Genomic DNA, 16,314 nt, shown 5'->3' with positions numbered 1-16,314 from the left:
AGTAAAAAAATAGTTCGAGCGAAGCTCGAACATAAGTAGTTCGAACGAAGTTCGGACTTGGTTGAGCGAAGCTCACAAATTTTTGCGACCTGAACGGAGCGAAGCGAGTGAAGGCGTGAAAATTTTCCAACAAGTAAGGAAACTCTATGCATCATCGTTACTAAAAAATAGTTCGAGCGAAGCTCGAACATAAGTAGTTCGAACGAAGTTCGGACTTGGTTGAGCGAAGCTCACAAATTTTTGCGACCTGAACGGAGCGAAGCGAGTGAAGGCGTGAAAATTTTCCAACAAGTAAGGAAACTCTATGCATCATCGTTAGTAAAAATAGTTCGAGCGAAGCTCGAACATAAGTAGTTCGAACGAAGTTCGGACTTGGTTGAGCGAAGCTCACAAATTTTTGCGACCTGAACGGAGCGAAGCGAGTGAAGGCGTGAAAATTTTCCAACAAGTAAGGAAACTCTATGCATCATCGTTACTAAAAAAATAGTTCGAGCGAAGCTCGAACATAAGTAGTTCGAACGAAGTTCGGACTTGGTTGAGCGAAGCTCACAAATTTTTGCGACCTGAACGGAGCGAAGCGAGTGAAGGCGTGAAAATTTTCCAACAAGTAAGGAAACTCTATGCATCGTCGTTAGTAAAAATAGTTCGAGCGAAGCTCGAACATAAGTAGTTCGAACGAAGTTCGGACTTGGTTGAGCGAAGCTCACAAATTTTTGCGACCTGAACGGAGCGAAGCGAGTGAAGGCGTGAAAATTTTCCAACAAGTAAGGAAACTCTATGCATCATCGTTAGTAAAAATAGTTCGAGCGAAGCTCGAACATAAGCAGTTCGAACGAAGTTCGGACTTGGTTGAGCGAAGCTCACAAATTTTTGCGACCTGAACGGAGCGAAGCGAGTGAAGGCGTGAAAATTTTCCAACAAGTAAGGAAACTCTATGCATCATCGTTAGTAAAAAATAGTTCGAGCGAAGCTCGATCACACTATGGGACAGAAATGAATTTTTTTTCCAAAAATTATTTTCTTCGCTTAAATTATAGTCCCTAATATCCCATTTATGGAACTGATTACGAAATTGAAAAATTCGATTCCGTTGCGGATATATGGCTCTTCAAAGTTTGGTTCAAGAGTCCTTTCTCATCAAACTCAAACGATCATCACCAGTCACTGGTTTGATAAAAACTCTTAAAACTTTTTTTATTTGATAGCTATGTGTAGGAGTTTAATTATAAGATATAAAAAATTATCCTGCCTTGATTCCCTTAGGGGAATTTTTGGATTTTCTATAAAAATCACAGGCATGTTTTGTTTCCGTTTGTCTGAGCCTCAACCAGTGCAACTATGGATTCTAAAAATATTTTTATATTATAGATATAGATATAATCTACAACTTTTATGAACATACTATATAATTTTACTGCAGTTTTGGTGATGAAAAAAATTATTTTCTTCAAAAAAATCGCAATTTTTGGACATAAGTTGCTGTAGCTCTTCAGGAATACCCATAGTAGTGGAATTTTATTTCATATTTAAATAGCTCTTATTTTATGCTATTTGAAAGTGAAGTTAGTTGGAAGTCGGTATATCGGACACTTTCGAGCAATTTGGCTTTGAAGTGATAGTGAAATGGATCGACGAAAATGAAAAAATTGAATAACTTTTTTATAGTCTAACAAAAATTTTTGTTTTTACTGTAGATCAATAGATCTCATCAAGACGCGTATTTTGAGTATAAATATGTTATGCTTTGGTCAAGTTTTCTGAGTGAAATGTTAAATTTTCAATTTTGACCAAAATTTTTCAAAAAAAATCACTTTTTTTCAAAAATTCAATGAAACTTGCTGGAATCTTTTTTAAAAGTTCTATTTTTATATCGTAATCAACTTTTGTTCAGCAACTTGTCTCAAATTTACCTAATTGAGGTTGAAATTTGACAAAAACAGATTTTTAGTGCATTTTTTGAGGTTTTTTCATACAAATGCTATTAAATCTTATCAAATATCAATTTTTAGCATCATATTATTGATTAACTTTATGTTTTTGAGAATGATCTTTCATTTTCCGAAGAGAAACTTATCAGATATCTTGTAAAAACGGTCAAAAACTGACTTTAAGTAGTTCAAGCATGGAGACAAAAATTTTCAAATTCACTTTTTTGCAACTAAACTGATTCAGATGACTTTTAAACTTTCAGAAACTATAGATTATGATCAAAATTTACTAAATTATTGCTAGTTTGGCTTAGTTTAGGTTTTAAAACGACATTTTTTATCTAATTTCATAGAAAGTGCCAGTCATAGTTTTAATTCATTTTTCTTATCAAATAACTTCATGTTTTGATAGTATTTAGCCGTATTTAGTAATTGCAATAGTTTTTCCAATAAAAAAGTTTCATCTAATAATGCAGAGCAGGATTTATATATCATATTAAATGAAATATTTATTTAAAATTTTTCACAAAATTTACGATTGATATGAAGCAATTTTACTATTATTTGCTTGAAGGAAAATATTTATCATTATCAAAAATATCAAATTTAAAGTAAAAATAAAAATTTTATAGTATCTGTGAAAGCAATTTCTTTAGAAAAACTGTTTTAAAATGTAGTTATTTCAATTTTTAAAATCAGATTAAAAAGGTCGTTTTAAAACCTAAACTAAGCCAAACTAGCAATAATTTAGTAAATTTTGATCATAATCTATAGTTTCTGAAAGTTTAAAAGTCATCTGAATCAGTTTAGTTGCAAAAAAGTGAATTTGAAAATTTTTGTCTCCATGCTTGAACTACTTAAAGTCAGTTTTTGACCGTTTTTACAAGATATCTGATAAGTTTCTCTTCGGAAAATGAAAGATCATTCTCAAAAACATAAAGTTAATCAATAATATGATGCTAAAAATTGATATTTGATAAGATTTAATAGCATTTGTATGAAAAAACCTCAAAAAATGCACTAAAAATCTGTTTTTGTCAAATTTCAACCTCAATTAGGTAAATTTGAGACAAGTTGCTGAACAAAAGTTGATTACGATATAAAAATAGAACTTTTAAAAAAGATTCCAGCAAGTTTCATTGAATTTTTGAAAAAAAGTGATTTTTTTTGAAAAATTTTGGTCAAAATTGAAAATTTAACATTTCACTCAGAAAACTTGACCAAAGCATAACATATTTATACTCAAAATACGCGTCTTGATGAGATCTATTGATCTACAGTAAAAACAAAAATTTTTGTTAGACTATAAAAAAGTTATTCAATTTTTTCATTTTCGTCGATCCATTTCACTATCACTTCAAAGCCAAATTGCTCGAAAGTGTCCGATATACCGACTTCCAACTAACTTCACTTTCAAATAGCATAAAATAAGAGCTATTTAAATATGCAATAAAATTCCACTACTATGGGTATTCCTGAAGAGCTACAGCAACTTATGTCCAAAAATTGCGATTTTTTTGAAGAAAATAATTTTTTTCATCACCAAAACTGCAGTAAAATTATATAGTATGTTCATAAAAGTTGTAGATTATATCTATATCTATAATATAAAAATATTTTTAGAATCCATAGTTGCACTGGTTGAGGCTCAGACAAACGGAAACAAAACATGCCTGTGATTTTTATAGAAAATCCAAAAATTCCCCTAAGGGAATCAAGGCAGGATAATTTTTTATATCTTATAATTAAGCTCCTACACATAGCTATCAAATAAAAAATGTTTTAAGAGTTTTTATCAAACCAGTGACTGGTGATGATCGTTTGAGTTTGATGAGAAAGGACACTTGAACCAAACTTTGAAGAGCCATATATCCGCAACGGAATCGAATTTTTCAATTTCGTAATCAGTTCCATAAATGGGATATTAGGGACTATAATTTAAGCGAAGAAAATAATTTTTGGAAAAAAAATTCATTTCTGTCCCATAGTGGATCATAAGTAGTTCGAACGAAGTTCGGACTTGGTTGAGCGAAGCTCACAAATTTTTGCGACCTGAACGGAGCGAAGCGAGTGAAGGCGTGAAAATTTTCCAACAAGTAAGGAAACTCTATGCATCATCGTTAGTAAAAAATAGTTCGAGCGAAGCTCGAACATAAGCAGTTCGAACGAAGTTCGGACCTGGTTGAGCGAAGCTCACAAATTTTTGCGACCTGAACGGAGCGAAGCGAGTGAAGGCGTGAAAATTTTCCAACACGCTTGAAAACTGAACTTTTCTGTTGATTGTAGAAAAAAAAGTTTAATAAAAATTTTCCTTGGATAAACAAGACTAAAAAGTAGTTAATAAAAAAAAAGCGTTAAAAAAACTTTTTAAAAAACACGCTTTTAAAAAAGACTAAAAAAATGTCCTAAAAAGTAGTAAATAAAAAAAACGTTTAAAAAAACTTTTTAAAAACACGCTTTTAAAAAAGACTAAAAAACTTATAAGAAAAATGTCCTAAAAAGTAGGAAATAAAAAAAAACTTAAAAAATGTTCTAAAAAGTAGGAAATAAAAAAATCACGCTTCTTAAATAAAACATAAAAATAATAAAAAAAAATTTGAAATTAAGAAAGAAGCTAAAATATTTTTCCAAAATATTCTTGTGTAGTACAAGAACACTATGACTTAAAAGCGTGGGGCGTTCGAAAGAAGAAGTTAGTGTTAAAACCATAGTAATTTCGCCCCACGCTTTTAAGTCATAGTGTTCTTGTACTACACAAGAATATTTTGGAAAAATATTTTAGCTTCTTTTCTTAATTTCAAATTTTTTTTTATTATTTTTATGTTTTATTTAAGAAGCGTGATTTTTTTTTATTTCCTACTTTTTAGAACATTTTTTTAAGTTTTTTTTTATTTCCTACTTTTTAGGACATTTTTCTTATAAGTTTTTTAGTCTTTTTTAAAAGCGTGTTTTTTAAAAAGTTTTTTTAAACGTTTTTTTTAATTTTCTTTTCAATTCCTTTATTTTTTTGTTGCTGTTGCGATGATTTTTTAATGTAATTTTTTTTTTTCGTGCTCATCTGGATATCTTATTACTTTTGATGGATAAATGGGATGCGAGAATTTTGGGAAGAATGCAAGGAATAGGAAGATTTGGGATTTTGGTAATTTTTGGGAAATTTTTGTTCAAACGCTCAGCTTCAACGCTCAGCTAGAGTAAGTTATACCTTCAATGCTCAGCTTGATTTAATCAAAGCTTAAAACGCTCAGCTTGAGTAAGTTGTAGCTTCAAACGCACAGCTTGAGTAAGTTAAAGCTTTAAATGCTCAGCTTCAGTAAGTTGTAGCTGTAAACGCTTAGGTTAAGTAAGTTACAGCTTTAATGCTCAGTTTGAGTAAGTCATAGCTTCAAACGCTCAGATTGAGTAAGTTGTAGCTTCAAACGCTCAGCTTGATTAAGTCGCAGCTCTAAACGCTCAGCTTAAGTAAGTTGTAGCTTCAAACGCTCAGTTTCAGTAAGTTGTAGCTTCAAACGATCAGCTTGAGTAAGCTGTAGCTTCAAACGCTCAGCTTGAGTAAGTTGTAGCTTCAAATGCTCAGCTTGAGTAAGTTGTAGCTTCAAACGCTCAGCTTGAGTAAGTCGTAGCTTCAAACGCTCAGCTTGAGTAAATTGTAGCTTCAAACGCTCAGCTTGAGTAAGTTGTAGCTTCAAATGCTCAGCTTGAGTAAGTTGTAACTTCAAACGCTCAACTTGAGTAAATTGTAGCTTCAAACGCTCAGCTTGAGTAAGTTGTAGCTTCAAAAGCTCAGCTTAAGTAAGCCGTAGCTTCAAACGCTCAGCTTGAGTAAGTTGTAGCTTCAAAATCTCAGCTTGAGTAAGTTGTAGCTTCAAACGCTCAGCTTGAGTAAGTTGTAGCTTCAAATGCTCAGCTTGAGTAATTCGTAGCTTCAAACGCTCAGCTTGAGTAAGTTGTAGCTTCAAACGCTTAGCTTGAGTAAGTTGTAGCTTCAAACGCTCAGCTTGAGTCATTTACAGCTTCAAAAACTCAGCTTGAGTAAGTCGTCAACGCTCAGCTTCAAGAACAATTCAATAAACTTGAAAATTCCCATTCCCAGACATCAACATCATCTTATTATTTATCATTTTCCTCACAAATTCCTTTCACCCCATCCACCATTATTGACCACCCATGCGCCGTCTATTTGCAATTGAATAAGCGAGAAATCTCATTTCAAATTTAATGAGAAGACATTTCCATTTACTTTTTTTTTCTTCCTTACTCATACCATGCTGCTGCTGCTGTTATAATCCTCATTTGCGTCATTCACATTCAGCTATTTTCTATTCTAATTTATGAAAAATATAAAAAAAAATTGGCTGCATTTTTTCAAACCCTTTTTTTTAAAAAAAATTCATTTCCAATTATTTTGAAACGTAAAAAAAAATCAACACGAAATGGTGCAAAATAAAAAAATGTTTAAAGAGGGTCCGCATCCCGACACCCTCATTATTTGATGTTTGTGATTTGTTGCCTCATCCCATTTGAGAATTATCGCTTCTTGCATTTCCATGGCATCGTAAAATTGAGTTTTTTTTTGCATTATTTTTTTTTCTATCCGTTGTTGTAGATTTAGAATTTGAAATGGTATTGAAATAAATGAGTGAATAAAGAGGGCGACAACTGGCCTGAAAATGTTTAATAGAATGGAAGTTATGGTGATGTGTGGAATGGTGGACGGATTCTGGATTGCATTTTTAAATTCATACAGATTTGTAGAAATTTTTGGAATAATTTGTCAATGATTGCAATTCAAATAATTGATCGAAATTGATCCAAAAAGTTTTAGTTTAATTTGAAAGCAAAGCTGGGAGTCGACTCGAATTTTTTTGTGGACTCGAGTCTCTCGAGTTCTCTCTTACTTGCTGACTGTACAGATCAATTGTGATTCATGTCGTTCCTCAAATGATCCATAACACTGTCTCTATCGACAGATTCCTTCCAAAAGCTCTGTGGTCATCGAACTTTTCTGTGGTCACGAGCTCTTTTATCAACAGATTTTCGTCAAATTTAGGCCAAACTTTAACCAGATTTTGGCTAAATTTTAATCGGATTTTAATAAAATTTGAAATTTAGAAGATTTTTGTCATATTTGACATGCTATTCGATCGATATTTTAATGAATTTTATAAAAATCAGATTTAAAGATAGTTAAATGATTAAATTTCCTCTTTCCTTAACGCAAGCGGACAAAAAAAAGTTAAAACTTGTCAATAGCAAGACAATATCAAGCTGATACTTAGTTCTCAAGTATTTTTGTCCACTCGGGTAATTTATTAAATTTAAAACCAATTTAATTCACTAAAATCAATAATTCAATTAAAAATGTCAAAAACTTAGTGAATTTCATTTAAAAATTCAATTATCAAAACCTAGGACTCCCTTAACAACCTAACATGTATCGCCAAAAAATTGTTAATTAATCAAAAAATCATTTTTAAAAAATCATTCAATAATTTTTTTGAAATTTTTTTCTTATCATTCTTTACACTCTTTTGAGCACACAAAAATTGATTGTTTTATTAAAAAAATATTTTTGTTCTGTTTGACGTCAGTCGGATGTTAAATGATGAAAAAAATTCTTTGTTGATTTTCATAGATAATTTCTTTTTAAAAAAAGAGAAGTTAAAATTGGATCCGTTATTGGATGATGATTTTTAAAATTTTTGATTCATTGCTTGTAGATTCCCGAGAAACACAAATAAGGAAGGATCCACCATGGAGCTTTTATGTATCAATAAACCTCTTTTATTAACACCTAATGGAAACTGTCTCTGTTTAGCGTCCATATGGTAGATAAAATAATAAAAGAGGTATAGCGGAGCATTAATAGCTCTGTGGCAGAGCCCTTTTCATTTGTGTCGCTCGGGATTGAATTTTTCTTTTTTACAAATTTAGAAAGTTATAGAAGTTATCTTTAAAATTCTCTATAAAATTGTGATTGTTTTGCATGAATATGTTGTTTGTTCTACTCAAATTTTGTATAAATTCGAATTGATTCAAGTCGAAATTTCCATACAAAATCCAAGTTGACTTGATGGACAAATTAACATTTAATATTTCAAAAAAAAAAAAGGAATCTTTATTGTAAATCTTTCAAGCTACGCTTCTGAATAATGAAAAAAATCCTAAATGTTTCATTTTTTTCTTCTTCTAAAAATAACTTGCACTCTTTCAAATTTTTCAAATTTATTTTTAGCAACACATTGAAAGAAGGAAAAAAAGTTTTTCCTTGATTTGAAAGAAAATGAAAGTAAAAAGTTTTTTATTCGGAAATTTGTTATTATTTTGTTGAAAAAAAAATCTTTTTTTAAATATTGTTTGCATTACGTATGGCTGATAGCTGCTGTTGAATTGTCGGAACGCTGTTGTGCTTTACCCCATTGATTCTGTTTCCCGACAAAGCTCTAGTTTTATAAAATGTCCAAAATTCAATTCTTTTGGTATTTTTTATAAAATAATTACAAAATATGAACAATTAAGGATTCTCGAGACCTATACTAAGATGCAGAGTTGCAGAACAGGCACCTGTTATTTGGATATAACAATACAATTTCGTGATAATTTAATATTTGTATAGTTATGTTAGAAAAATCATACAAATAATTATGAATTTGTATGGTTTTAACCTGTCACAGGTGCCTGTTTTGCAACTCTGGACAAAGGTTTCTTAGAAGAACTAAAATTGAATTTCTTTTTCCATAAATATCAATGCTTTATGCTCTTTCAATAAGTTCATCAACATTCAGTCTATGTTATTTTTACTCGTGCATAATTTTATTGTAGGAAGACTTTCTTGAAGGTTCAACTTAACGTCCAGTACTGGAAATGCTTTAAATTTGCTTTTTTTTGCAAAAACCTTGTGTAATTTGGTGATTCCAGAGTTGGCAAGACTGTAGAGTCTGGACTCCACTTTTTTTGGAGTCCGTACGTCTTATTGAAGTCCTGCGAACTCTGATTGGTTCTATAAATAATAAGATCCAAATCAGTCCAAAATTACCTCTAATTTACTTAACTTTAAAATATCCAAATTCATTCAAAATGGGTTCCTCAATTTTGTGCATATGAAATGGTTAATATCTGCAATATCAGAATAAAAATTGAAAAAACCGCACCAAAAATCAATTTTCTCATTCATGAAAAAACAAAAGAAATGAAAAGAACATCCAAAAAGGATGTTTGATCATTTCACGTCCACAATTTTCCTTCATTTTTTTTCCTTCCTTTTGTAATTGCTCCCTTCCGATTCCTCAAGCGAGAAAATAAAAAAAATCATTTCACTGTGAATCTGCGATGAATCCTCAACCTCTCATGGACCCCCCTTCCACCCCAAATTTCCACCCCTTCAATTCCTTCACAATTAAAAAAAACAATCAAGAAATTTTTTTTTTCCATCTCGTGACCATTAAAAGACTTCTTTTTTTCTCGTGTCGTTGCCTTCGCGCGTCAATGGATGTGAGGTTTGATGAAAAGTAATTAAAAAAGGGTTACCCGTGGCATTCAACCATAAATTGCCGAGTTCCGATGCAAGAAAAAAGACTTCTTTTTTTAATTAATTTAAGATTTTTTTGGTCTCTTTTTTGGTGTTTGGTGGATGGAACTTTTGATTGTTGAAGATGTGATGATTGGTTTTTGAAGGTGGGATGACGGACAGGAAGGGGGAGGGCATGTAGGGGGTTTAATAAACACATTCTAGAGCCAATCTTGAACAGCACAAATTGGTTAATTGGTCAAAAATTTGGCCTCAATTCAGCGTCTCTGTGACTTGATGTCAGACTCGGATTCGCTTCAAATCAGGCATCATGTCACAGTCAAGCATCTTTGGTGTCAGTTTTCATATCAATCAACCGACATGTGCTATTCAGAAATGTTTAACAAAAAATTCCAATCAGTTCTTCTCAAAAAATGACTTTAATTTCTCAATTTAAGCATCAAAAATTCCTCAAAAAAAGTCTCACAAAAAAGTCATAAAAAATTAAAATTCAATTGTCAAGTTGAGAAAAAATTTCATTTTCATGTCCTCAGACGAGAGTGAGTTGAACTACTTCAGTATCTTCAATTCTTTCTAACTTTAGCAAACTTGCAAGTGCATTTGGAGTCACTAATACATGCATAGGTGCACATATACACACAAAATTATTTCTTTTGATGCACAAACGCATTTAATTAGATTTTTCGTATTCACGAATTTTTGCAATCTGCTCACACACATGCGGGGGATGTAAGTACACATACACACACACACACACATACACACGCACACACATAAAATTCTTGCATTTTCTAATTTTGATTCACACAAAATATTTTTGTCATGCAAAATTGCAAAATTTTGTGTTGCTGAAATATTTTCTTGAATAGAATTTTGGGGATGCATTAGGTGACTGTGGGGTGGATGCAATGGGTGTGGGATGAAGGAAACATGCAAGATAATGGAAATGGTCTGTTTTAAGTTTTCATCTTAAAATTTATTGGTATTTTATAGAAAATTCTTAAAGGAAAGACTATTTTTTTTGGGTAAATTTAAAATTTATTTATAGAGAAAATTTGGTTATTTTTTAAGGAAATTTTGAGGATTTATACAAGGATTCTATTTGTGGTAAAGTATTTTATTGGTACCTAACAGAATATACAAAGAAGTTTCAGGTTGATCTATTTTTAAAAAAATTACTGAATTAAAAGATGGTTGAATAAGTTCTTACAATTTGTGAATTATTCATTTTAGGGAATATTCGGAAATTACGTAATACTGAAAACAAGTTTTTTTGATCCTCAATCGTCCAACGTAACGCTTTGTAATGATACCACGAACCAAAATTTGTACTCATTAACAATATCATAAACCACTCTTTTGATTCCAGCAACAGAGTCAGGCGGAAAGCCTTTTGTTGTAACCTAAGCTCCACAAAGGAACATGGTTGCAGTAACTAGTAGTAACTCTTGATTCAAATTGTTACTTAATATCCAAATATTTCCATGTTTATGATAACATAAACACGAAGAGTTTGTAAGATGGTTGACCAAAAATCAAATATAAACATGCTTGAGTATGAATTGTGATTCGTAGCATCCATATGGAATGTATATCTTGCTCTAACGATGATCTACAATCGCACTATGTTCATCATTGCAAGAAGCAAGAAGCAAACCATTGGCTTGTATACATCGACATTTGTAGACGAAAGGAAAAATAATGGTTTGTATTGCACTCAAAGTAAGACGCATAGTCAAGGCTACCCGTGACTACCCGTGAGGGCTAATAAATTCATTCAATTTAAGGGGTTTCGAGCTATCTGACTTCAGTTACAGTGAGTAAATACTTTGCCATTTATTATACACAAACAAGAGCCATATTTTTATTTAAATTTATTTCACAGCCTAACCAAAAAGTCCCTGTCACTCCAACTTAAGAGTTAAGATTCATAAATTTGCAATTTTTAAGAATTTATATGTAAAAATGCAAAATTTTAAATTTTTATGATTTGTGACAATAATGACAAAAATCTTGCAAAAATCATGGAAAGTCACAATTTTCATTACAGTCAAAATCAGAGTTGTCACTTATCGATTTGCTATAAAAGGCAAAAATCTATCACAGGCATTGCCTATTGAAAAGCAAACAAATTTGCCTTCTTGTATATTTTGCCTTTGGCAAGGTAAGCCTAGGCAATGCCTAGACAAAGTCAAAAGCTACCGTGATACAGCTAGGTACCTACCCACAGGCACCTATCTGACAACTCTGGTCAAAATCATGGAAAGTTCACGAAAGTGTTTGACTCATTATCTAATATTTTCACTGAAATGACCGTATTTTTTGCCATTTCTAATCCATGTGTCTTTCGGGCTAGTCATGCATTTGAGTTTAAATCAGAGTTGTCAGATAGGTACCTGTGGGTAGGTGCCTAGCTGTATCACGGTAGCTTTTGACTTTGTCTAGGCATTACCTAGGCTTACCTAGCCAAAGGCAAAATCTACAAGAAGGCAAATTTGTTTGCCTTTCAATAGGCAATGTCTGTGATAGATTTTTGCCTTTTTTAGCAAATCGATAGGTGACAACTCTGGTTTAAATTGTCAATTTCTTGTGACAACAGCCTCGTAAGAAGCAACGCTTATGATTATTATTTCATTCGTTGCTTCTTGCTTGCATAAGGAATTAATTTGTAAATTTACTAAAATTCATCCTCAAATAAAGATTTAAAAAATGTTTAAATTATTTGTTTAAAATCAACTAATAAATCAAATGCTCAGCTTTGTCAACATCCTCAACATGTTTGTGCATGAAAGCATCAAAATATCAGTTACGAAAATTTTCATTCAAAATAATGTTAAGCATAGATAGTTTTCTTAATAACAGAACTAAACTTCCTAAGCATAGCTTTAAAATTTGAATTTAAATTTTTTCTCTCTTTTAAATTTTTAAACCAGACACAAAAAAGTCAGTCAGTCTAGAAAAAATAAATAATTCTTTTTTAGATCAAATTTTTTCTTTTTTTTTGTAAACTTTAAACAAATATTTATCGATTTTTTTTTATTATTATTTTTCTTATACTATAGTGGATAGTTTTAATAGTAAATGTTAAAAGTTTAAGTGCATTAGAAGGAGAGACTTTTAGTAGCTGCATAGGAAAATGCACATGAAAAATGGAGAAAAATTGGTCTTTTTAGGGCGTTTTTATGAAATGGAAATTCTGTGTTGTTCGACTCCAACACAACTTCTGAAAGATTTCTTCAAATTTAACCAATTTTGTACATTTTTAAATATGAAGTTTAATAAAATTTGACAATTTTTCAAACAAAATCCACAATTTGAGTTATTTTTTGGCATTTTCAGAATTTTAGATTTCAGAATTTAAAATTTAGGCAGAATACGAAGCTCAAAATTCTTTTACCGAGGATCCCGAAACTCAAAATCCCAGTTTCAAGTTGCATTAATCTCAAAATTCAGTAAGCAAGGGGTACGAAGCTCAAAATCCAGTCATCAAAGGGTATGAAGCTCAAAATCCAGTCATCAAGGGGTACGAAGCTCAAAATCCAGTCATCAAGGGGTAAGAAGCTCAAAATCCAGTCATCAAGGGGTACGAAGCTCAAAATCCAGTCATCAAGGGGTACGAAGCTCAAAATCCAGTCATCAAGGGGTACGAAGCTCAAAATCCAGTCATCAAGGGGTACGAAGCTCAAAATCCAGTCATCAAGGGGTACGAAGCTCATAATCCAGTCATCAAAGGGGTACAAAGCTCAAAATCCCAATCTCACATCTAGTTCCAACATCCAGAGCCTTAAATTCCCTCTCAACATCATCCACGCTACAAAAAAAAGCAATAACATCCCCAGCACAAATAAGGAACAACATCAACAACATCAGCAAATCCCCATACATCACATGAATACATATTTTTTATGTATCTATATGCCTGCTTTTTATGTCCAAGTGCACAAAAGTGCATTTTCCTCTCACCACACTCAACTTCAACTTCAATTTTATTATTTTCATCGTCCATAAAAGTCCACATGTGTGTGTGGGTGTGTGTGCGTAGAATGTGCTTGTTATTCCAATATCCACAATATAGTAAATCCACCCAGCCTATGCCTATGTCTGTGTGATGGAATGTATTTTGTGCGGTAAAATCGGGTGGATTTAAAATCGGAATGGGTGGCCTTTTAAAACATCCGGTGATGCACATTTTATGTCTCATTCCACACTCGACAGTAAAATATGAAAATGTTGGAAGGAGTGGGTGAGGTGGAAGCGATGAGGTTGCGGACATACACAAAAATAAATAACATTGGAAGTATGAGAGAGGAAATGTGCAATAAATTGCACATAAAACTGCACATAAAATTGCAATGGATTATGGGACGATGTGATGGTGATTTTGGTGGAAATTTTGAGTTGAGTACCCCTTGACAATTTGACTTTGAGCTGTGTACCCCTTGATGACTATATTTTGAGCTTCGTACCCCTTGATGACTGGATTTTTAGCTTCGTACCCCTTGATGACTGGATTTTGAGCTTTGTACCCCTTGATGACTGGATTTTGAGCTTTGTACCCATTGATAACTGGATTTTGAGCTTCGTACCCCTTGATGACTGGATTATGAGCTTCGCACCCTTTGATGACTAGATTTAGAGCTTCGTACCCCTTGATGACTGAATTATGAGCTTCATACTCTTTTGTACTTGATTTTTCAGCTTTATACCCTTTGACAAATTAATTCTTAGCTTCGTACCCCCTTAAATCAATAGCATTGAGTACCAAACCAGTGAAATTTTCAATTTTCAGCCACACTTTTCCTCACTATCGTCCAATAAATGCGAATGGAATATTTTTCGACAGACAACAGCACATATAAAAGGCCTGTTTCATGAGGGCCGGAATTTCACATTGAGCAGGATGAGGTAACACAAAAATATCGATCGTATGCATATACGCAAAATTGCATCAACGCACGCAAGCTCCGAATGCACTTTTTGTACAATTTTTCCCTCATTTTCTTTCTCGTTTTTATTGCAAATTTGCAATATACGATAAAAAGTATGTACTGTTTGTGTGTGTGTGTGTGCATGTATGAGAGTACATCCAACATGAACAAAAGATTGGAAAATTTTGTGCATCATCATCGATGTTGCATTTTGTGTACGAGTGAGATGGAAAGTAAGCCTCCTCACTTTTACTTCTACACAAACAAAATATTGCACTTAAAATTTATTTCCGTATGTGTTCGGCTGTTTTTTGGACAATTCCGGTGGAGAATTCAATAAGTGATAATGCATGGTGTGAGGTACGAAAAATTTATATGTTTTGGGGAGAGATGTGCAGTGCATTTTATGAATAAACAGATCCGAAATTTCGTATGCATGAAAAATGGTGAGAGTTAAAAATGACACAGGGGGTTGACTGAGGAACGATTGTAAACGTATAAGGAGCCTGACTCACAATTTAGCAAAATTTCATGGACATTCCAGCCTTATTCCAGCATTTAAGTCCATAAAACAGCAAAAAAGTACAAAAAAAGAAATCGCCGAACGTGGGGCTCGAACCCACGACCCTGAGGTTAAGAGCCTCATGCTCTACCGACTGAGCTAGCTCGGCATCTTATTTGATGTTTTCATTTTGGCATTTTGTACGTAATAAATGTTCTGTGTGATCGTACAAAATGATGATCATCTGTGTAAATAGTAAAATTTGAGGAAAAATCACCTGAACAAATATAATGAAAATTGTGTAGGTTGGTTGGAATTTGAGTGACTTTATTTAGATGAGAATGTGTGTGAAGTCGGTTGGATGTGACACAGATATAAGATTCAGAAAGTTTTAAAAATGATCAAAATTATCAGAAGTGATCATAAATGATAAGAATGTAACTGATCAGTTCCGTATAATGATTATTGAATTCACATTCTAATTGATTAATTTTAATAGATGTCAGGAACAAGTCAGGAATTTTAGTTGCCCTCGTGGAATTGCCAGCACACGAATTTGTCTCCTTAGAATTGAAAAGAGGTCTGGAAACATATTAACACTCCAATTAGTAGATCATTCATGCAGTTCAAGGCCAAAGTGACTCTGTCTTGATGCTGAATTCAGTTTAACTCACAATGACTTGTTTCCAGATATTGAATCGATTAACCGAGTTGTTTTGTTTTGATCAAGACTAAATCATAAACTCAGAACTTCTGGAAAATGAAAGATCACTGTCAGAGTTGGTAGAGTTCCAAAGTCGAGGCACCTCTATTGCAGTCTGGACTATAATGGAGGCATCTTTCTGGACTTTTAATGTCTGATCAATCAAAGTTCTGCCTACGCTGATCACCACTAAAAGATCACTGCCTCGTTACTTAAACCTATGCCAGCTTAGCATCACTATTCTCATCATGTGCTCACTCACATCAATCCAACATTATCAACAATCCCCCTGATTTCATAAATGCATGAAAATAATGAAACAAAATGCACAAAAAGCAGAGTTTTATGCACAAAATGCGTCCCTCTCGCACTGCCTGTATGTTTCCACACAGGAGAAAATAATAATGATTGTATATAGTACAGGCCTGATAGGCAATGGATTAATGTGAAGAAGAAGGGAGGCCATTCACTCACCAATACACACACATATGCACACATACACACACACAAAAGTGAAGTCAATGCGTAATGTTGAAAATACCGAAAAAGGAAAATTTTCAAAGTTTTTGTCCAAAAAACTTTACACATGTGTAAATGTACAAGTGTGTGTGTGGAGGCATCCTCAGCAGCCTATGCCTTTTTCCAAAATATCACCCCAAAAATAATTATTTCTCGTTGTACTTTTGTGTATATTTTCGGGGGTGTCCAATTCTGTCGGCTTTCTC

The 16,314-nt window shown here is 32.7% G+C and overlaps 1 non-coding gene across 1 annotated transcript; it reads right to left on the bottom strand.

Annotated features, from left to right (window-relative positions):
* Positions 1–14,982: 14,982 nt before the first annotated feature.
* Positions 14,983–15,055, bottom strand: TRNAK-CUU (transfer RNA lysine (anticodon CUU)). Its single transcript has one exon. It is a non-coding gene; the product is annotated as a tRNA-Lys (tRNA).
* Between the last annotated feature and the right edge of the window lie 1,259 nt (positions 15,056–16,314).

This window comes from Chironomus tepperi, unplaced genomic scaffold (assembly GCF_022539635.2).
Source record: "Chironomus tepperi strain 1889 unplaced genomic scaffold, CSIRO-AGI_Ctep_v1 contig_354, whole genome shotgun sequence".
Taxonomy (NCBI): Eukaryota; Metazoa; Arthropoda; class Insecta; order Diptera; family Chironomidae; genus Chironomus; species Chironomus tepperi.
The sequence above is the reverse complement of the archived record's forward strand: the minus strand, read 5'-3'. Positions and strand labels throughout refer to the sequence as shown.